The 24,425-nt window shown below is 42.2% G+C and overlaps 1 protein-coding gene across 5 annotated transcripts in view; it reads right to left on the reverse strand.

Moving 5' to 3' along the window:
* Positions 1–8,762, reverse strand: part of fam120b (family with sequence similarity 120B) — a 69,945-nt gene extending 61,183 nt beyond the window's left edge. For all 5 annotated transcript variants that reach the window (XM_048600938.1, XM_020535259.2, XM_048600941.1 and 2 more), the window contains exon 1: positions 8,689–8,762. The gene's annotated coding sequence lies outside the window, so the exon portion shown is untranslated. The remainder of the gene's footprint in view (positions 1–8,688) is intronic.
* Between the last annotated feature and the right edge of the window lie 15,663 nt (positions 8,763–24,425).

Consider the following 24,425-nt stretch of genomic DNA (forward strand, 5'->3'; position numbering starts at 1 on the left):
ATAGATTGGATGAACTCCTCTACTCTTGCTATAAAAGAAACAGGGTTATCATTTAACAGTTTTCCAAGTTCCCATCACATCGACTCAGTTGCAACTGTACAGCAAAATCCCCCCACCTTTGTGGGGTCCTTTGTGGTCAGTGACAGAAGCTAAGGATGACATGAGCCTTGATCTGGAACTCTCAGGAATTTTGTAGCAGTCAAACACAGAAATTGCCATCTCCCACCCAATCCCATCACATTTTGTCAAGTATGCTTGCTTTCACAATACTTCCCAATTTGAAGGAAGGAGCTGTCTAAGTGCTGAAGGTCCTTTTACTTCCACCTTTGCAGCTATGTCTTTGTTAAGCAGTTTTTTTTGGCTACTGGCTAGAGAGAAAACAGATTGATCAAAGGAAGATGAGATATATATTCTCTGGAAATATGCTTCAGTTCTTGGATCGGGATTGATTCATGTGGCTCTTGAAATAAAAAAAATCAATTTTGTTGTCCTGCCTGTGAAATGTCAGGGACTACGTAATAAATGTAGTGAATAAAAACAGCTTGCACTATGTGAGAATCACAACTAACCTGTTCATTTTTCAGCAAGTTATATTTCCTTCAAACTTCTACGGCAATCTCACAAAAAACACTCAATGGTGGAAGATTGAATTCAAACAACACTCAAAGGTTTGGGATCCAATTAGATGCTACATCTGTAGAGGAACACTACAGAATGCATCTGAAGTAGCCGTATTGTTTTTCCAAATTAGTTTTGCAAAATTATTCATGCTGGCATTACACACTGTCTTATTTTAATTCCATTATTTACTCAGTAATTCCATCAATCAGGCAAATGGCTGCTATTTAGAAATTCATGAATTGCTCATAATCCCATAAATTAGTACAACATTATGTGCACTAGAATTTTAGAATGGTTACAACACAGAAAGCAGCCAGTCAGCACATTGATTTTGCTCTGGCTCTGTTAAAGAGCAACTTACCCTGTCTCATTGCCTTCATCTTTACCATGTAGCCCTACAATTATTTTCTCTCTTCTGATAATATTCCAATCCCTGTTAAAAGCAATGACTGAATCTGCCTCTACCACACTATCAGGCAGTACAGTGTGAATCCTAACTTCATAATGTATAAAAAAGCTTTCCTTCATGTTAGCTTTGGGTCTTTTGCTAATCACTTTTAATCAATGTCTTTTGGTTCTTGACTCTTCCGCTAATGCAAGTAGTTTTAACTGATCTCTCATAATTTTGAATACCCCTGTCAAACTGTCTCTCAAACTTTGCATCTCCAAGGAAAACAATTTTCCAGTTTTCCCATCTACTGGAACTGAAGTCACGTAAATCACTATTCCTATTAATCTTGTCTGTGCCCCTTCTAAAGCTGTCATTTCCTCCTTAAAGTTTTGATGCCCTGAATTGAACACAATGCTCCATTTGAGGCCAAATTGGTGTTTTATAAAGGTTTACCATGACTTCTAGCCAATTTTATTACATTTTTTAAATTTTTAAAATAGATTTTTAAATTCCACTATGAGTTCTGGTCCTCTTTCCAGAGAATCACAAAATAGTTATTGTACAAGAGGCCTCTCATCCACTGGATCTCTGAGCATTTTAACTTATTGCCAATTGCCTGCCTTTTTCTCTGTAACCCTGTACATTATTTAGATAGAAACAATCATCCAATGCTCTCCTAAATGCCTCAATTTATTATTTCGCTATTTTTTAAAATGCATAGAGTCATTAGGCAAGGAAGCTCCAGCTGCTTGTCTGTGTTTTGAGCTTTGCTGCAGGTACTTGGTGCCCTTTGGTTCACTAGAAGTAATCGGTGAACGCTGCATGAAGCTGCATACATCTTTCAATGCCTGTTATTTTAATATGTTTACTATGGTTAAAGAATATGTGCTAGCATTGAAGGTGGTGTCCTCTCTGGTTCTGAAGGAGGTGAGAGCAAAGCTATCAGTTATTCATCCACACAAAATCAGTCCATACCATCCTGCATACCTCATGCAAGGATAGTACTACAGTCTGCTACCTGCACTATTGAGCTGTGCCACATCTCTCTCCAATTAGGGAAGGGCAGTGCTCAGCAGAACCTGTACATCAAGTGATTCAATATTTATTACCTATACATTCCATTAATCAAATTTGTCGAGCCTATACCAGACCAAATGAAATAGTGATGCTCACTATTTTATGCGACATTGTTACCAAATTTTAGTAAAGCTTAGTGATGGTTTTGTTGTGTTTCTGCATGATGACAACTTGTGAAATGAAATTCATTCAGGGCAGTGGGAAGCAATGACCTAGTGGTGTTATTGATAGATTATTAATCTAGAGACCCAGGTAATGTTCTGGGGACCTAGCTTCAAATCCTGCCATGGCGGATGGTGAATTTGAATTCAATGAAGAATGTGGAATTAAGGGTCTAATAATGACCATGAATCCATGAGAGATGGGCAAAAAATGCTGGCCTAGCCAGTGATACCCTCATCCTATGAGTGAGTAAAATAATGGAATGGTTAAGGCACAAAGGAGGCTGGTTGACCATAATGTCCATGGCAGCTCTCTTTAACAGATATTTAACAAGGTCCACACTCCCATCTGTTGTATAGGCACACCAGGTCACAACGCAGTGTGAAGAAGGTTGCTGCCAACATCCTCTTCAGCATAGGAAACTACAGGGCCTGCTTGGTCTCATCTGGTTGAAGGAAACCACTCCTTGGTCTAACTAGAAGAAGCTCCTATCGTTAACAATGATGTAGTTCATCGCATGTCAGCAACTAGACACAAATTACACTGATAATAGCAGGCATTGTTACAGAGCCTATGAGAAGGACCTGAATGTTAGGTCTCACCCCTTTGAGATCCAAAACTGTTCTTTTCACAAGTCCATATGACATTATCATAATGGGTAGTCCTTATGGCAGTCCTCAGTATTAACCCTTTCAGACCATATGTATCTATCTCCAAGCTTTTTTACTATTTTGATCTATCTGTATAATTACGTTTAAAATAAAGTCTCTGACTTTACAATCTCAGTAAATCTTGTGGTTTCACTATTTGCCTGGAATGGGCTCTTCAAACTCAAAAACTGATAGTCTACCATCTGGTAAACTGTTATCTTTAACATCTTCCTGACAGTCTGAGATCTATAGCTCCCTTGGATTTCCTTTGTAATGGACACCTTCCCAGTAAAACAGGCAATTTTCTTATCTGCAGTTATCATGAATCATTAGAATTTGGTCCTCACTTTTCAGTGGGGGCTTCTGTGGAGTTGTATGTATAACATCTCCAATCTTAGTCAGAAGATGTCTATACTCAAACTATAGATTGTGCTGAAGCATTTAAAGTTTTTACTTTAACACACTGGCTGCTTTGGGCTCTCTTTTTAGTCTTCAGCAATTGCATTATTGGTGAAACCAATATGTTCCCTTCCTCAGTGTTCTGCTATTTGAGGATTGCTTCTACTTTAGCATGATCTCCATCACAAGTACTTAGGATTGTTCTTGGAAAGAGAAGTAAAATATTCTGTTTGAAACTCTCTCTTCCGAGTCACCTCAGAAGCTAACATTAGACTTGATTCTGTCTAACAGCTATTTGTTCACCAGCTGTGTTGCATCCCAAGTTATATTACTTATAGATTTGTCAATTGGTTCAAGTGGGGCATGCTGTTTGTTGGCTACCTCATTGTTTGTTTTTCATTGCAAAGCTTATTGGCTCTTGTAGTCTGAGCACCTTTCAGTCATGAAGGCAGTGGAAAACATTTCAGCCAATTCAGTATAATCACAGGTTACCACTTTTTTGATATTATGAAACAAATCATGTATACCAATATAACTAATTTAATAACTGTACCAATATAACTAATCTCAATGGATTCTGTTTTGTTGTTTAAGTTCCATAGAGCATACAGCATGGAAAGACCCTTCGGTCCAACTTGTCCATGTCAACCAAGTTTCCCAAACTAAACTAGTCCCACTTGCCTGTGTTTGGCCCACGTACCTCCAAACTTTTCTTATCTCCAAAAAATTTTCTGTTGGTGGTGCTTTGATTGCTCCTCAACCAGCTAATTGTTAACTTTATATCATTTAAGTCATTCGCCATTTGGAGAAGGTGAAGGTCAACATATGCCTTCCTACTCAACAGTGAGAATTCTTGATTACAAAGTACATATAGCTTTTCTACTTTTTGTTATCCCCTACATAGGGTTGCTTGAAAATGGGGACCGTCTGCACCTGTGAGCTTGATTTGCTCCACAGTGCTGACTTTTAATCTCTGGTGTTTGTCTTATTCACTGTACTAGTTTCTCATGTCAGTTGTCCATGTTTTGAGCCTTGTGTTTTTAATGGATTCTATTAATCTGCTGTGGCAAGGTTGATCTCTTAGAATTAATCTGTGTTGCTTTCTGCTTCACTCACCATCTTAGCAGCTTTCTCTAGAGACAGAATTTCTTTGGACTGTAATGAATCTGACAAAGACTCATCAGAATTCCTAAAACAATTGTCTCTTATGAATTCTGACTTGAAGTCACCTAGTTTCATTTCACCACTAATCTGTAGAAATCATTAAAGAAATTATCAATGGTTTCCCTTGGATGTAGAATTCTCCTCTTGAATCTTGCTCTTTCAAGAATTTTAATAATTCTGACGGGGCAAAGTCTTTCAGTAATTCTCCAAAAGCGTCTATTGTTTATTTACTACTTGGCAAGCTATAACCTCAGCAGCTACACTTCCAATTAAGTATAAAGTGTATTTACCTGTTTAGCTTCTGATTTAATATCTAATTTAGAAGATATTTTTCAACTCAGAAGTTGTTTTTTCCAGGATCTCCAGTTCTGTGCACTTTTTTTTATTCACAAGTCGGACATGGGTGTCGCTGATTGGCCAGCATTTATTGCACATCTCAAGTTGCCCTTTGGTGATGGTGGTGAGCTGCCTTCTTGAACCGCTATAGTCCATGTGCTGTAGGTAGACCCACAATGGTATTAAGGTGGTAATTCCAGGGGTTTGACCCAAAGGCAGTGAAACAACAGCGATACTCTTCCATGTCAAGATGTTGAGCAGCCTGAAGGGGAACTTGCAAGTGATCATATTCCTATGTACCTGCTGCCCTTGTCCTTCTTGATAGTAGTGAACGTGGGTTTGGAAGGTGCCCTCTAAGGATCTTTGGTGAATTTTTGCAGTACACCTTGTAGATAGTACATACTGCTGCTAATAAGTATCGGTTGTGGAGGGAGTGGATGTTTGTGGATGTGGTGCCAATCAAGTGGGCTTTGTCCTGGATGGTTTCAAGCTTCTTGAGTGTTGTCAGAGCTGCAAATCTCCAGGCGAGTTGGGAGTGTTGCATCACACACCTGACTTGTGTCTTGGAGATGGTAGTCAGGCTCTGGGGAAGTCAGGAAATGAATTATTTGCTGCAGTATTCCAAGTCTCTGACCTATTCTTGTAGCCACTATATATATGGTGAGTCCGGTTTCTGGTCAATACTGTCCCTAGGATGTTGACAGAGGGGTGTCAGTGATGGTAATGCCATTGAATTTCAAGGGCTAGCAGTTAGGCTTCTCTCGTTGGAGATGGTCATCGCTCGATATTTGTGTGGCACGAATATTACTTGCCACTTTTACAGTCTTGGCTGTCATCAGCAAACATCCCCACTTCTGCCCTTATAAGAGAGGGAAGGTCATTGATGAAGCAGCTAAAGATGTTTGGCCTAGGACAGTATCCCGAGGAACTTCTGCAGAGATGATTGACCTCCTATTTCTCTGTGCCAGATATGACTCATAGTATTTTGCCTTTCTCTGAAATAAAGTCTTCCTGGCAATCTTATTTCTTATGTCATGACTTCCTAATGCAATAATATATTTTATTGCTTAAAAGACTTTTAATTTGTGGTAATAGCACTGTCTGCTGGTCTTCGCTGCTTTTCTGGAGAATCTTCCTGCATTTTGCAGCTTTAAAGGAGGATTTCCAACTTTAAAGAAAAAATGCAAGATTCCCACCTTCTGCACAGCTTGGATCATCTTTACAGATCACTGCTTCACATTGTAATCAGTATCTGCATTGGAGTAACTAATTCTCTGACTCCAGGGACTTGCTTATTCTCGTTTCAGCAAGTCTCTTACCAGGTCTGAAATGCTTTTACCATTCATGGGAATATTCTTCCTTGAGGTTGCAGACTTGTTCACCAAGCTGGTGTGTTTGATTGCATACATTTCGTCACGCCGCTAGTTAACATTGTCAATGCGCCTTCAGTGAAGCGTTGGTGTTCCATCCTGCTTGTTATTTATATGCCTCGGTTTGCTGGAGTGGTTGGTATCACTTCCAGTTCTGTTTCTCAGTGGTTTGTACATCGGGTCCAGTTCTATGTGTTTGGAAGAAGGGTCCCAACCTGAAACGTCGACTGTCCAACTCCTCTGATACTGCCTGACCTGCTCTGTTCCTCCAGCTCCACATTGTGTTGACTCTGACTCCAGCATCTGCAGCTTTTGCTATCTCCGAGTAATGCCAACCACCCCAGCAGACCAAGGCATACAAATAACAAGCGGGATGGAACACCAATGCTTCACCAGAGGTGCACTGACAATGTTACCTAGCAGGGTGACAAAACGTCTGCAATCAAACACACCAGCCCGGTGAGCAAGTTTGCAACCTCATCTACAACCCAAGCTACAAATCTTCTCAAAAGCTATACATTCTTCTTTGTTAAGGATTGCCACAAGAGGTTCCGAGTAGGCATCTTAAATCTTCAGCTCTTCCCTGGTGCTGGCTGTGCTGCATAAGCAGGTGATCTAAAGCTAGTCCAAAGATTTCCTACAGATGCCTACCATTTTCTGTGTGCATGCCAGCTCATGATGAAAGCTGCTGGCACCATCACCATTATGAATAGGAAACTCCAGAGTCTACTTGATCTCGTGCGGTTGAGGAAGACCACATCTTGGTCTAACTAGAAGAGTAACTCGTTAAGATATTGCTTATGACATGCCAGCACCTAGTTACAGGTTACAAAGATATCACAGACATTGTTGCAGACACTTTGAGGCAACTTAAATGTTCAGTCTCACCCCTTTGAGATCCTAAGCTGTTTTGTTCACAACTCTTTGACATCATCATCAGGCACAATGCTTAGAGCTCTCCTCAGCATTAATTTTTTTACAAGTCCATATACAACACTATCCTTGGGTTCTTGTGGTGCAGGAATAATGAGGACAAGATGGCATGAGGAGATGTCTCCACTGGTTGAAGTAATGCCAATGGTAACAAAGATCAATCTATCATTGGATATGGGCTCAAGTCCCACCAGCCCTAGACATGTGTCTGAACAATTTGACTGAAAACATCTACAATGCCGCCCTTTTACGAGTCCTGCAATTAGTCTCCCAACAGATAATTAATAAGTTTGTTTTTCCTCCAGTCACCCTTGGCTCTTTTGCCAATTACTTTAAATGTATATCTTCTGATTCCCCACCCTTGCATCAGTGGGAATAGTTACTCCTTATCCAGTCTGTCCAGATCCCTCAAAAATTTTCAACGTTTCAACCTTCCCTTCTCAGGGGAAAAAGCTCAGCTTTTCCACTTGATTCATCCACTTAAGTTCCTCATCCCTGGAGCCGTTGTTGTGAAGGTTTTCCACAGTTTCTTTGAAGCCTTCATAGCCTTTCTACAGTGTACTCCAAATGAGCCTAAACCAGGGTTTTATAAAGATTCAACATAACATCGTTGTATCGCTTTATCAAAAGCAGGATCCTGTAAGTCATTTCCACCACTTTGACAGTGGTGCAAGTATATGCATTCCTTACGATTGGCATTATTTAAATCGACAATGGAAACTATCAGCTCAGTTTTGCAGAAATAAGAACTTGCATTTATATAGCACCTCCAAAAACACCTAACAGCCCCTAAAGTACTTTTGAAGTGGTCACTGTTGCAATGTAAGAAATATGGCAGCCCAATTTATAAACAATGCAATAATGAACAATCAAATTTAGTGTTAGTTGAAGGATGATGACCGGTAATGCAAAAAATATTGGGGATGGTGGATGTAAATGGAAAATGTTGGAGATTTAGAAAGGAGGGAAGGACAGAGTGGACGTACAAAGAACAGTTTTCGGATAGGAAGGGCAAGATGGCTTGAGATGACGTCTCTGGAGTACCTATGGTAACACAGATCAATCCATCACTGGATGTGGGTTATCTGACAGGAAAGTATTACAAATACCACATCATATATAAAGCCACAGACAGTAGCATTTTGTCGCCAACACTTGTGCAAGGTCGAGCTCGGCGGCGAGGGCAATGTCTACAAACAAAATGCACCATCATCCAAAGGTTAAATTTGAAACAGAAAACGCCGCAACTTTAAAAGAAGTGTCTACTACAAGTTGCAGGTCTGCAGGCCGGTGTGAGTGTGCTGTAGGGATCATGCAGAATTTAAACCAGAGTTCCTGCTCCGGGTTTAAATGGGGGCATTGACACTGTCCATCCCTCCTCTGTGTGCCCGCGGTGAGGTGCATGTACACGCGGCCAAGATTCAACTCGAGGCCGGGGATGAGTGCAACCGAGAGCCGATTCCACCCCCAGCGCTGAAAGCGGCGGCTCAGGGCACAGAGACCCCGCGGAGAAGGAGGAGGACAGAGCGGATCCCAATCTTCCAGAGGACTGAAGTACCCGAAACGCCTGCAGAGAGGGGCTTACCTGGGGTCGCCCACACCGTGCGCCCTCCCTCGACTGACGCGCACGCCCCCGCCCCCGCCCCCCGGGGATGAGGTGCTCGCTCCCGCAGCAGCGCCCCCTCGTGGTACTCCTCCCAGCTCCGATTCATTCACTCACCCCACACCAGTCCCCGCACTCCTCCCAGCCTTGACTCAGTGGCAACAGGAGAGCTCCCAAGCTCACATCTGCCTTCTGGGCGTCAGTCACCCAACCTTGGTGGGGTCGGGGTGGCCTTAGTAACAGGAGTAGGCCATTCAGCCCCTTGATCTTGTTCTGCTATGCGATGAGACCAAGGCTGATCTGAGACCTGACTCCATACGTCTGTCTTTTGCCCGTTTCCCTTCATACCTTTGCTTAACAAAAATTTATCTGCCTTAGATTTAAAATTAATATCTGATCTTGCATCAACTGTCCTTTGTGGAAAAGAGTTTCAAACACCTTTTTTTTTCTCTGAAGAAGGGTCCAGACCCGAAACGTCAGCTTTCCTGCTCTTCTGATGCTGCTTGGCCTGCTGTGTTCATCCAGCTCTACACCTTGTTATCTCAGATTCTCCAGCATTGGCAGTTACTACTATCTCAAACATCTACTGCCCTTTGTGTGTACAAGTGCTTCCGAACATCTCTCCTGAACTGTCTGGCTATAACTCTCAAACTAGTTCTAGAATCTCCAACCAATGGAACTAGTTTATCTACCCTGTCTTTTCCTGCTAATATCTTGAAGACCTCAATCAGATCACCCATAAACCTCCTAAATTCTAGAGAAAAGAGGCCTAATTTGCATAATCTGTCCTCATAACTTAACCCCTCAAGTCCAGGTATCATTCCTGTAAATCAATGTTGTACTCCCTCCAAGGCCAATATGTCCTTCCTAATGTCTAGTGCCACCCCAACTTATTCCCACTGCTGCAGACTCCATGCCTCTCGCTGTTTGCTGTCTGAAGCTGTCCCCTGATATAGAAAATGCTTCAGCAGCTCTATCAGCATCTGTGGAGATAGAAGGAGAGTTCATGTTTCAAGTCCAAAATTTCTCTTCTTCAGAACTGAAGGGAGCTGTTCTTTTTATGCAATGGACAGACGTGGAGGAGGAGAGTGTGTACCTGTTGGTGAGGATGACCAGAGAAAAGACAAAGGAAGTGCTATGGTGGTAAAGATTTGGAGAAGTAAAATAGGTGTATACGTTAGGAGTGATTAGCCTGCTCTGCTGAAAGCAAACTGTCTGTCTCCTGGCTTGAGATGAGGTTTCCTGCTTCATTATCAAGACCATCTACTTTCACCTCCATGACATTGGCCCATCTCCAACCCTGCCTTAGCTCTTCAACTGCAAAAACCCTCATCTAGTCCATTGTCTAGACCACTTTGTTCACAAACGTGATGACATATTTGGTCCTGAGATGACCCATTTTTCGTTCATAGGATGTGGGCATCACTGACAACACCATCAATTCTTGCCCATCCCTAATTGCCCCTGAACTGAATGGCTTGCTAGGCCATTTCAGAAGACATTTGTTGTGGGACTGAACTCACATCCAGGTCAGACTTGGTAAGGACATCAGATTTCCCTCCCTAAAGGACATTATTGAACCAGATGGGATTTTTACAACAATCAGTCATAGCTTATGGATCACTACAGTGGAGACTAGCTTTCAAATTCCAGCTGAATTAATTGAATTTAAAATTCATCACCTTGCATGGTGGGTTTTGAATCTGTGATCCAGGAGCATAATCATCTGAATTACAAGTTTAATGACATTACTCACCATCATCCTGATTGCAGCTAAGACTGTCTATTTCTACTACCGTAACCTCATTGCCTCAGCTCTTGTACTGTTGAAAATCCTGTCCATGCCTTTGATATCTCCATACCTGACTACTCCCATTCATTCTTGGCCAGCTTTCCACATTCTGTAAACTTGAGGTCGTCCAATCTTCTGTTGCTTGTATCCTGACATGCTCCAAATGCAGTTCACCCTTCACCACCCTCCTCTCTCCTTGTAATCTCCTCCAGTTCCACAGCCCTCTTGCAATTCATGCCTGTTGCATTTCATTGCTCTTCCAATGGTGTCTGTGTCTTCATGTGTCCAGGCCTTAAGCTCTGGAATTCCCTCCCTAAACATCTCTGACTCTCTTCTTCACTTTAAGATGAAGTTAGTGAAGTGATTCCTGTGTCCCTTGCTGAGATATCTGTATCATCGATAGCCACGGGTGAGGTGCTGGAAGAGTGGAGGGTGGCTAATGTGGTGCCATTTTTTAAGAAGAGTGGTCAGGAAAAGCCAGGAAAATCTATAGACCGGTGAGCCTGAAATCAGTGGTGGATAATTTGTTGAAGGGGATTCTTAGAGACAGGAATTACATGTATTTGGGAAGGCAAAGACTGAATAGTGATAGTCAACATGGCTTTGTGTGTGGGACATTATGTACCAATAACTTGATTGAGTTTTTTGAAGAAGTGACAAAAAAATTGATAAAAGGCAGAGCAGTGGACGTTGCCTATATGGACTTCAGCAAGGCATTTGACAAGGTTCCATGTGGTAGATTAATTAGCAAGGTTAGATCACATTGAATACAGGGACAGCTAGCCATTTGAATACAAAATTGGCTTGAAGGTAGAAGGCAGAAGGTGATGGTAGAAGGTTTTTTTTCAGACAGGAGGCCTGTGACCAGTGGTGTGTCACAAGGATTGGTGCTGTGTCCACTGCTTTTTGTCATTTATATAAACGATTTGGATGTGAATAAAGAAGGAATGGTTAGTAAGTTTGCAGATGACACCAAATTGGTGGCATAGTGGACAGTGAAGAAGGTTATCTCAGAGTATAATGGGACCTTAATCAGATGGCCAAGGAGTAGCAGATGGAGTTTAATTTAGATAAATGTGAGGTGCTGCATTTTGGTAAGGCAAACCAGGGTAGGAGTTATACAATTAATGGTAGGGCCCTGGGGAGTGTTGCCAAACAAAGAGACCTTGGAGTGAATGTTCATAATTCCTTGAAGGTGGAGTGAAGAGAGCATTTGGTACGCTTGCCTTCATTGGTCAGTGCATTGAGTATAGAAATTGGGATGTCATGTTGCGGTTGCACAGGATATTGGTTAGGCCAGCTTTGGAACACTGGATTCAATTCTGGTCTCCCTGCTATTGGAAAGATGTTGTGAAACTTGAAAGGGTTCAGAAAAGATTTACAAGGATGTTGCCAGGTTTGGAGGTTTGAGCTATAAAGAGAGGCTGAATAGGCTGGGGCTATTTTCCCTGGAGCTTTGGAAGCTGTGATTTATAAAATCATGAGGAGCATGGAAAAAGGTGAATAGCCAAGGTCTTTTTCCCAGGGCAGGGGAGTCCAAAATTAAAGGGCGTTGGTTTAAGGTCAGAGGGAAAAAAATTAAAAGTGTCCTAAGGGGTAACTTTTTCACACAGAGGGTAGTGCAAGTATGGATTGAGTTGCCAGAGGAAGTGGTGGAGGCACTTACAATTAGAACATTTAAAAGGCATTTGGATGGGTATATCAATAGGAAAGGTACAGAGGGATATGCGCCAAATGCTGGCAAAAGGGACTAGATTAATTTGGATATCTGGCCAGCATGGATGTGTTGGACCAAAGGATCTGTTTCCATGCTGTACAACTCTATGACTCAAAGATAACCCTTAAATCCTACCTTAACCACGAAGTTTTTGAAAACCTAATGCGTTGTTATGTGGCTCAGTGAGTGTCAAATAGAGTTTAATTGTTGCTGTTCATGAATGACAATGGGATATTTTGCTGCATTGAATGTGCTACATAAATTCAGGATGCTAATATTGCTGTTGATACCACCTCCCTTTATTCCAAATTCTGGGCCTTTTGCCAAATAATTCGACAGTTTCTTGTGTAGCAGAGAGGGAACATTATAAATGTTGTGGCTTTGGAGAGACAATACTTTTCCTGTTGGAGAGGAAGCAACAAAATTAGTTACCTTTACTGCACTATTCCAGTGTATAAACCCCTTCACATGAAAAAGAGATGAAAAGATAAGTCAGGAACTCTTTTTCCAAGACAGCAGAGATGAAATCCCAAATGCTAAGTATTTCTCCAATGATATTGAGAATGTATACGTGTAAAATATATTCTTGGGAAGCATTGTAGTAGGGCGGGTTGGGGACCATGTGGTGGGGGTGGGGATGGTGTGGGTGGTGATGATCTTTTGTTCTGTGTCCTTTCAGTCATGTACCAGCTCACTTAAAATTAACACAGGTTATAACAATGAAAAAAATCAAGTTTCCCAGCTCACTTCAAAGACCACAGGAAAAATAAATGTAAAGACACCGTGTTTTTGAACAAAATTGAAAAGTTGATGCAATTACAAGACTTCTAAACTTTTGTATTGGTGGATTGATAGAATGGCTGCAGCAGAGAATCAGGCCACTTAACCTGTCATGTTCTGTGCTGGCTCTCTGCAAAAATAACACACATAGTCTTCCTCTCCTGCACTTTTAGTGTAGCTCTGCAACATTTTCCTCTCCAGGGATTTTAAAAATATTGAATTTCCAAGTGGTATTGTGTCAGGAAACTTGAGTCAGCAAGTTTTTGCGCTGATTTGTTTGGTTGTGCAGTTTAAGTTGGCTTTTGCTACAGATGGTAGTGACTGTTGTATGTTAATGGAATCTCTTCTGGGGTAAAAGTGACTTGTATAAGAAGGACGGATTGCACCCGAATTGCAAGGGGGCTAATATACTGGTGGGGAGACTTGCTAGAGCTGCTCAGGAGGATTTAAACTAGTAAAGGGAGGGCGGAGGTGGTGGTAAGACCCAGGGAGAAAGTGAGGAAAGAGATCAGTCTAAGACTTGGGAAAAGGAGCAAGTCAAACAGTCAGGGAGGCAGAAACAAGGCAGAGAATGAGGTAGGACTGATAAATTAAACTGCATTTATTTCAATGCAAGAGGCCTAACAGGTAAGGCAGATGAGCTCAGGGCATGGTTGGGAACATGGATCTGGCATGTCATAGCAATTACAGCGATGTGGCTCAGGGATGGACAGGACTGGCAGCTTAATGTTCCAGGAAAGAGATGCTATAGAAAGGATAAGAAAGGGAGGTAAGTGAGGAGGGGGAGTGGTGTTTTTGATTAACGATAACATTATGGCTGTACTTAGGGAGGATATTCCTGGGAATACATCCAGGGAAATTATTTGGGTGAAACTGAGAAATGAGAAAGGGATGATCACCTGATTGGGATTGTACTGTAGACCCCCCGACAGTCAGTCGGAAATTTGTAAGGAGATCTCAGTTATCTGTAAAAATAATAGGGTGGTTATTGGTAGGAGATTGTAACTTTCCAAACATTGACTGGGACTGCCATAGTGTTAAGGGCTTTGGTGGAGACGAATTTATTAAGTGTGTACAACTTGGGGAAATAAATAGTGACATCTTGAAAAATGTCCATATTACAGAGGAGGAGGTGCTGGATGTCTTAAAACACATAAAGGTGGACAAATCTGCGGTACCTGATCAGGTGTACCCTAGAATTCTATGGGAAGCTAGGGAAGTGATTGCTGGGCCCCTTGCTGAGATATTTGTATCATTGATAGCCGCAGGTGAGGTGCCAGAAGACAGGAGATTGGCTGATGTGGTGCCACTATTTAAGAAATGTGGTAAGGAAAAGCCAGGAAACAAAAGACCAGCAAACCTGACATCAGTGATGGGCAACTTGTTGGAGGGAGTCCTGAGGGACAGGATTTACATATTTTTGGAAAGGCACGATCTGATTAGGGATAGTCAACATGACTCTGTGTGTGGGAAATCATGTCTCACTAACTTAACTGAATTTTTTGAAGAAGTAACAAAGAGGATTGATGAGGATGTAAGGGACATGATTTAATGGACTTCAGTAAAGCGTTCGACAAGGTTCCTCATGGTTGACTGGTTAGCAAGGTTAGATCACATGGAATATAGGGAGAACTAGCCATTTAGATACAGAGCTGGCTCAAAGGTAGAAGACAGAGGGTGGTGGTTGAGGGTTGTTTTTCGGACTGGAGACCTGTGACCAGTGGTGTGCCACAAGGATTGGTGCTAGGTCCACTGCTTTTCATCGTTTATATAAATGATTTGGATGTGAACATGGGAGGTATGATTAGTAAGTTTGCAGTTGACACCAAAATTGGAAGTGTAGTGGACAGCGAAGAAGGTTACCTCAGAATACAAAGGGATCTTGATTAGATGGTCCAATGGGCCGAGGTGTGGCCAATGGAATTTAATTTAGATAAATGTGAGGTGCTGCATTTTGGAAAGGTAAATCAGGGCAGGACTTATACACTTAACGGTAAGGTCCTGGGGAGTGTTGCTGAACAAAGAGACGTCGGAGTACAAGTTCATAGTTCCTTGAAAGTGGAGACGCAGGTAAGTAGGATAGTGAAGAAGGCATTTTGTAAGCTTGCCTTTATTGGTCAGTGCATTGAGTATAGGAGTTGGGAGGTCATGTTGCGGCTGTAAGGGACATTGGTTTGGCCACTTTTGGAATATTGTGTGCAAATCTGGTCTCCAGAAAGATGTTATGAAACTTGAAAGGGTTCAGAAGAGATTTACAAGGATCTTGCCAGGGTTAGAGGGTTTGAGCTTTAGGGAGAGGCTGAATAGGCTGGAGTTATTTTCCCAGGAGAGTTGGAGGCTGATGGGTGATCTTACAGAGGTTTATAAAATCATGAGGGGCATGGATAGGGTGAATAGCCAAGGTCTTTTCCCCAGGGTGGGGGAGTCCAAAACTAGAGGGCATAGGTTTAAGGTGAGAGGAGAAAGATTTAAAAGGGATCTAAATACAACTTTTTCACGTGTTTGTCTGGGAAGAGCTGCCAGAGGAAGTAGTGGAGGCTGGTGCAATAACAACATTTAAAAGGCAACTGGATGGGTTTATGAATAGGAAGGATTTAGAGGGATATGGGTCAAATGCTGGCAAAAGAGACTAGATTAATTTAGGATATCTAGTCGGCATGGACAAGTTGGACCAAAGGGTCTGTTTCCGTCATCAGGGTTTTTTTGTGTCATTCTTTGATGAGATGTGACTGCCAAGGGCACAATTCATTGCCCATCCCTAGTTACCCTGGAGAACGTGGTGGTTAACCACCTTCTTGAACCACAACAGTCTACGTTGTGCACCCAGAGTGCTGTTAGAAAGGAAGTTCCAGGATTTTGACCTTGTGGCAGTGAAGGAACAGCAATTTAGTTATAAGTTAGGATATGTAGGGCTGTGGGGATCTTACAGGGATTCAAACCTCCAAAGGATGTTTCAAATAATTCAACCAACATAAACCTAAAGAATCCCATGTGCAGTGCGGACATTTCATGTATAATGCTAATTTAAACATTTACAGGACTGATTGTTAAACTTCAAGGTAGACCTTAAATACAAAAGGAGCTAGCATAGATTAACCCAATCAAGACTAAGGTACTAATTTGGACCAAACTTTCCCCAAGGACTGCAAATCCCAAAGAGTAGATGTTCCTGCACAATGTGTAGCTAAATTACTAAGGATACATGTAATATAGACAGAGGCTGCACTGTGGGGCATACCACAAGCCACAACTGAAGGGCTAGTAATGAGGAATAATATTTGTGATTGAGCAGAGATGAAGCTGAACATGAACTAGTTTATTAATTAAATTTTCTCATTGTTTCCCACAGTTGGCGAATGACAGTAGACACCCAAACATTAATCTCTTTTCTAATCTTAAATGTAGTCCCCAACCCTGCATTGCTATTTTGCTGCGAGAATAAACGACATAATACTGTGATTGATGAAGAAATATAACATAGCAGGGGCTGTTCTGAAGTGATGAAGTGCTAACAGTAGAACTGATGTGAGTTATAAAGGTCTACTGAGAGAAAAATGGGGTAGAGGGGGTGTTTGGAGAGGGAAAACATAATTCATGTAGAAGAACATAATGCCAATCTGAAACAATCCCAGTTTAAACTCTATTCCACTGTGCACTTAACAACAGTTCCTGCAAAACTAATTGATTGTGCAAAGTGACAAGACAAATGCTAATGATACAAGCATCATATCTTACCTTAAACAGTGCTGTCTCTGTTCTGCAGTTTGCAGGTCTTTGACCTTTTGTATTTTTTGATAACATTCTCACATTGCGTTTTACTAAGGAATAAAATTCACAGTGGGTCCCCTAAATCCACTGTGAATGATACTGGTGGTCTTTAACCAGATAACAGGTGACTAATGTACCACCGCAGACAATTACCACAGATCTTGTTTTAAACATTGGAAAGATTGAAGGACTACATGAATAGTAGATTTAAACCATATGGGGAGAGCTCAATATTTCTGCAGGTTGGGAAAAGATCTTAGTCTGCAGTTAGACATCTCAGAAATCATCAGAAGGGGAGCAAGCCTTTCAGCCCCTCAAACCTATTCCACTATTCAATTTGATTATGTCTGATCCAAACTTCAAGACCCTTTATCTGCCTTTGACCTATAATCCTTGATTCACTCACTTGACACAAACATAACAAATGAGGTCATGGAAGGTTTAATTCAGGCACCATCCAGTGTATTTTGGGGAAGAAAATTCAACATTTCTGCTGCCCTTCAGGTGAAGTGTTTTCTGATTACACTCCTACATGGCGTAGTTCTAATGTTCAGCTTATAGACTCTTGTTCCAGAGTCCCTCACCAAAAGTAATAGATTGTTTCCATCTAATTCTTTCATCAGTTTAACACCTGATTTGGATCATTCCTCCATCTTCAAAGGTCATGGTTAGAGATGGATTTTCCCTGCCTCCTAGTCTTCACCCATCACCACTTGCTGGCAGTGTCTTGCAGTGGCATATTCTTGTCCTTGGATCTTCCAGGAAGGGGGCATTCCTCAAGTGTGGGCCTGATAATGTGCCTAAATAATTAAAGGTAGCAAGACAGGTTGCAAGTATGGTTAATAAAGTATTTAGCATCCTGGGCTTTATTAATTGGAATGTAGAGCAGATTAGGAAGGAAATCACATTAAAGTTATATGGAGCCCTGATTTGGCTTCGACTGGAATATTGTATTCAGTCTGGACCCACACTTCAGAATAGTTAATAAGGCCTTGGACAGGGTTTCAAAAAAGATTCACAAGAATGATAAATAACTTGGAGACATGAGAGAAGCTGGGACTTCTGTGTTTGCAGAAGAGAAGGTTCAGAGGAGATTTGATAGACGTGTTCAAAATCATGAGGAATCTAAACAGATAGGAAGAAACTATTCCCATTGGTGGAAGGATCAACAAAGAATGAGACAAATTTTGGGTGACAATGATGATGTGATGTAAACCTTTTTTCACAAACTGAGAGGTTAGGATCTGGAATGCACTGTTTGAGAGTGTGGTGGAGGCAGGTACAAATTGAGGCATACAAGTAAAAACTTGATTTTTAAAAATTTATTCTTTCATGGGATCTGAGCATTGCTGGCAAAACCAGCATTTGTTGCCAGTTACTCATCAACCCCAGTGCTGTGGGTGTGGAGTCATATATAGGCCTGGCTGGAAAAGATGGTGGATTTTCCTTTCCTAAAAGATATTAAGAGACCAGGTGGGTTTTTAGAACAATCTATGATGGTTGTCATTGGTCACAATTACTTAAATTAACTTTATATTCCAGATTTATATTCCAAATTCTACCGGCTGCTGTGGTGGGATTTAAATCCATGTCCCAAAAATATTGGTTTGGCCCTTATCAGAAAACAGGAAGGACATGGGGGAGTGGCACCAGGGAGATTGCTTCTTCAGAGAGCCAGCTGAGATACAATGGCATCCTTCCGTGCTGTAACCATTCCATAATTCTATAACCATGAAAATTACAGTCAAATTTGATCCTGCCCTCCCACTGCCATCGAAGTTCCAGAAGGAATTACTAATGATGATCAGGAATATGAACCTTGGCTGTTTTCCTCTTTCCCTTGCCCAAAGATCTGGGATTTTTTAAATTTATTCATTCATGGGATGAGGGCATCGCAGACTAGACAGCATTTATTGCCCTTCCCTGATTGCCCAGAAGGCAGTTCAGAGTCAACCACATTGCTGTAGGTCTGTAGTCACATGTATGACAGACCAGGTAAGGATGGCAGTTTCCTTCCCTAAAGGACATTAGTGAACCAAATGGGTTTTTCCACAATCGACAATGGATTCATTGTCATCATTAGATTCTTAATTTTAGATATTTTATTGAATTCAAATTCCACCATCTGCCATGGTGGGATTTGAACCCAGGTCCCCAGAATGTTATCTGGGTCTCTGGATTAACAGTCCAGCGATAATACCACTGCCTTCCGAAATTTATGATAATTGATTCTCTTTATTTTCAAAAGAGTAACCAGGGAACAAAGATTGCCCTTTCCTGGTTTCTATGACTTCCTGGGTGAGCTTCACTGCTTTTCTCAAGTGTGGGTCCACCCAATTGGAAGGACACTGTCAATCCTTCGAATTGTTATCTCACCAAATGGTGATTCCTCACTAATGGAAGAGACTTGGGGAATACAGCATGTTCCTTGCTCGTGGTTGTGCATTGGTTTGAAGTGTAAATGAAAGTTTAAGGCAAGGATGAGGTTTAACTTTAATGGAATAGGCCTTTTATTGAGTTCAGATTGACTGATCAAGACTTAATTTCAACAACAGGAATCTTAATTTGGTCATAACTAGACACCAATCTGGGTGTGCTGGGCTCTGGTATACACCCTGGCAGGTCCGGTTGCCAGGACATCAGGGCTGTGGTGCTCTTCCACAATCCCTCGGTCAAGCTGCTCGCACTACTGTCACTACCACCTCCACTCCCATCTGATCTCCCCTACCTGGTGGTGGGATTGTTGTTAGTTCCACTTAATAGATGGACAGGCACGCTTTTTAACATTCTCACCCAATGTACAGCTAGTTATTTCTTATTTTCCTCCCTTCCCAGACATGAATATAAGCACCTAACAGAATGTTCCATTTCATGAATGAAAATTGTAAAGTCTCGTATAAATCAGAATTACACACTTACATATTTCATTGATGCTCAGGCATGCCTTGGTGTACATGTATACAGTCACAGGGATAACGATAAAATTACACAGAGACAGACCCAAAACAGACACAGCTATGCGGTCACGTATTTGGCTAAATAGCATCAAGAGAAATGAACTGGAAACGACCCGTCATCAACATGTAGCCACACACAATACACACACATTTTAGAGAATCATGAGTCCATTCAACCCATCAGTCCTCTGTCGGTACGGACAGGAACCTCAGCTCCGTGCATTCTCTAGTACAATGCCACCCAGATACAGAAACAGAGAGAAGGCCAAACAAAGGGACTGCAGGCAGAAAGTGGACACCTGTCTCTCAGATTAAATATCTTTCAACGATTAGTGTGCTCAGATTTTGGTTTTATTTTCCCCACTTGATACTTGGGGGCGGGGGGTGGGGGGGTGGTGGGAAACCTATGGCGAATCCAACTGTGTTTTTCTAGAATTAAATCTCTCCAATACATCAATCGAGCTGGTCTAGAGTACTTTTAAGTTGCACTCTAGGGATAGCTGCAATCGTTTGTAATAAACACAACACGTACACCTAAAGCCTGGACTTGTGTATTTTTGTGAATCGTATCTTTTTGCTCCGTCTGTTGCCCCTCTCCCTGTCTTCCCTCACTCCTCATGACAAGCTCTCGCCATTAATATTGCGGTGTGCAGAATGGGCAGTCTCCCTTCGGACACTAAAGGAGTTTCCATATGCATGGTTTGTGTGCGCGCACGGAGACACACGAATCACAGCGCAAACTGGAGAGGCTCAAATGTTCAAGGAAAGCTTTGTAAGTGGTAGGAGGAAGAAGAAAAAAAGTGAAAAGACTTGACGTGGATTCTCTTTGCACGGCTCCATGCCATACGTTTCATCTGAGATATTCTAATTATTAGTCAGAAACCTAAAGACAAGCATTCAACAGGGACAAACCCTGAGTGCTGCAATATTGATTAGGCATCTAGAACTGAGGGAAACCTTTCACCCCATTGTGTGGGCGCTGACAGGCGGAGAGCTTCATCCCATTTTCCAGTAGATACTCTAATGGGCGTTTAGCCATGCAGGGTGTGTTTAATCCCCGCATCGACTAAGGTTACCATTAAGCTGTCCCACCTTCTCAACCTCTCCCCTCGCCTGAGATGTGGTGACCCTCAGGTTAAAGCACCATCAGTTAGCTCTCTCTCATGAGAGAGCAGCCCCATGGTCTGATAGGACTTTAGCAACCTGAGCAAGTGGTCTTGTGGTGGCAGTGTCCCTATCCCTGGACCGGGAAGCCCAGCTTCAAGTCCCACCTGCTCCAGAGGTGTGTAATGACTTCCCTAACAAGTTGATTAGAAAACATCTACACCACAAGTGCATTTCCAATCAATTTATAAAAATACATGAGGGTTTCTGCCTTCAAGGTCCTGTGGCAGTGAGTGCCAGATCCTCACCATCCTTTTGGTGAAAAAGTACACCTTAACTTCCCTTTTATCCTTCTTCCGAACATTTTAAATCCTTTGTCTCCCTTTGATAAGGGAATCAGGCCCTCCTTATCTACTTTAACCAGGTCCCTTTAACATTTTACACAACTCAATTAGATCTCTCCTCAGTGTATTCTGTTGCAAAGAAACTCCAGCCTATCCAGCCTGCACTTTGTATTATTTTTGTCCAGCCTATCCAATCTTTCTTCAAAGCTTACTTTCTCTATGCCTGCTAACAGCCTGGTAAAACTCCCAGTAACTTCTCTATTGTGATCACACTGTTCCTGTAAAGTTATGGCCAGATCTGTACACTGTATTGCAGTGTGGCCTGACTACGGTCCTATGCAGTTTTAGCTAAACCTCCCTGCTCTTAAGAACAAAGGAACAGGAGTAGACTGTTCAGCCCATCACACCTGCCTTGCCATTCAATACAATTATGCCATAACTCTGTATACCTGGGTCGTCAGAAATATATCAATCTCCCTATCTCAAACTCAAAGACTAAGCTTTCACAGCCCGCGTTGGGAAAGATTTTCTAAAATTCACAACCCTCTAAGTAAAAAGAAACCTTATCTCAGACTTAAGTGTCACCCCTTATTTTAAACTGTGCGCCCTGTTTCTAGACTCCTCAGCCGGGGAAACAGCTTACCTGTATCTACTTTCTGAAGAAGGGACCCTACCCAAAACGTCAACTTTCCTGCTCCTCTGATGCTGCCTGGCCCTGCTGTGTTTCTCCAGCTCCACACTGTGTTATCTTCTACCATGTCGATCTCTTTAAGTATTTCATAAGTTTCAATAAGTTCACCTCCCAATCTTCAAAACTCTAAAGAATACTAACACAGTTTGCCCAATTTCTCTTCATAGGACAGTACTGCCATCTCGGGAACAAAGCTGGTGAATCTTGGAACCTGTTATACTTGATGCTGTGGGTAATAAAGGGGAATGTTTTCAGCGGTCACTCGGAGGGAGGATGATACTTGCTCACAGTAAGAATCTCGTGGAACCTTTCAACCTGGGGAGGCTGCTCACTGCAGCCCCACCCAGGGCCAGCTGACCCCCCGGAGATTCCCCCATTCACACTGCCTGGCCTGGGCATATCAGAGGGATTTACAGATTGATAATCAGCTTGTTTCACTGCGGTATGAGTCACATTCTCTGGCCATCGAGTCATTAAATCCAGACCTCCTGGCCTAGAGGTACAGACACTACACACTGCACCACAAGACTTCCTAAATGATAGCAATCCTGTATGCCTTCCTAAGCATCTCATATTTCTGTCCATTTAGCTTCAAGATCGAGGTGCATGCTCTTTTTCACTACAATTGTCCTTTATTGTGTACTGCCTGTTTTGTCCTCCTGACAACTTTCTTAATAATCTCCAACAAGTATGTGTCGCATTGTGTCTATATATCTGTGTATGTTTGTATGCATATGATAGTGTGTATGTATGTGTTTGTGTGATTGTATTTGTCTGCAGGTGTATATGTGTATGTATTTGCATGTATTTGTCTGTATATAAAGATGTGTTTGTATGAGAGATAGCAGGAACTGCAGATGCTGGAGAAGCTGAGATAACAAGGTGTAGAGCTGGATGAACACAGCAGGCCAAGCAGCATCAGAGGAGCAGGAAGGCTGACGTTTCCGGCCTAGACCCTTCTTCAGAAGTCTGTTTGTCTAAATGTCTGTATGTGTAAATATGTGTCTGTGTGCATGTGTGCATGTGTCTGGCTGTGTATATGAATGCGTTTGTATGGTCCCTGTGTGTAACTATGTGTGTATGTGTTTGTGTGTGTATAAATATGCATATGTTTGTATGTAGGTATGTGACTGTGTGTAACTAGGTGTATTTGTGTGTGGATGTAAGTGTGTCAGGGTGAACATTTGATATACATTGTAATGTCACAGTCCCCAGACTGAAAGATTCGAATGCTTTCCCATTCTGCATTTTGGAAACGACCCGGAGCCAGTTCTCTGTAGAACCCCGATGCCACAACATGCTCCGCCAGTCCACATAATGACCTGACTTTCTGTTTCAAACATCTGCAGGACCGTGTGCCATGGACTGGCACCAGCCTGTGTGGTAACTTCCATCTTCTCCCTTATTTCATTTACAACATTCTCTTTAATTAGGCGGAACTGGGCGAAGCTATTCCCTGAAGAGAATGGGAAAGGACGGATACCGGAATCACCTCTCAGAACTTTAGATCTGTGTTTAACTGAGAGGGCAACAGGTGGAAGTTAAATAACTTTACAGGTTGGGTAAAGGACCTTTTAAGAGGAGATTTAGGGATTAGTCAGATGTTATTGGTGGTATAAAATTAAACAGTGCAGAGCTCTGGGGAGTGTAGCTATCTGGGAGATTAATATATTGTGAAGTCGCACACACAAAGCCTATCCATTGTGATGATCTATGAGTGAGTAGTGAATGGGATGGAACATATGCAGCCTGTCACCGCAGGTGCCGACATCTGTTCATCTTGAGGCAGATGCTTATAGAACGCGGTCGAGTCTCTGTAAGCTTGCTCCGTTCCATTCAGATCCCATTGCTCAATAGCCAGAGTCATAAATCAGATCATATTGCGCAGCAATATTCAATCATTGGTGGAAAAAAAAACACCCTGGTAACTATCGGAATTCACTGCTGATTTTGAAAGAAGTGAGAGTGATTGCCAATATTTCGGTTGTGTTGCTGTGGAATGGGTGCGATGCTGGGCCAGGGAGCGTACAAAACTATGTTACTTTAATGCGGGCGCCTTCCGAGAAAGTTGCTAATTCTGGTTGTTTTGTGGGTGGGGAAAATACAACGTACAAATGCACCAATTTACCGTTGTCATCTGCAAACCTGCAGCTTTATAAATGAAAAACGCAAGCCAGCCAGATTTGGGGGTTAAACACGCCAACTTTCTGTGCTGAGAAATCCCCCTTTTGTTAAATTAGTGGGCGATTTCTAGTAACACGGGCAATGATATTAAAGATTGGATCGTCTGAAATCAATCGGTGTGAGTGGGGCTCCTGTGCTGCGGTGGTACTGTCCCTGCCTCTGAGCTAGGAGGCCCGGGTTCAAGTCCAGGGGTGCAATCATTTTTGTTTAAAAAAGGGACATCGCCTGGAAATCCCGCTGTGGCTGTTTATTTTTGTGGGAACGAGCGGGGGTGACAGACAGTACATCCCCCACCTGATTAAGATTTGAAAAAATGTATGGGATAAACGTGACGAAAAATCGCCGAAGGTTGATCGATAGGGAAGTGGCAGCCCCTGTAAAT

Source organism: Rhincodon typus, chromosome 9, assembly GCF_021869965.1.
Source record: "Rhincodon typus isolate 14 chromosome 9, sRhiTyp1.1, whole genome shotgun sequence".
Classification (NCBI taxonomy): domain Eukaryota; kingdom Metazoa; phylum Chordata; class Chondrichthyes; order Orectolobiformes; family Rhincodontidae; genus Rhincodon; species Rhincodon typus.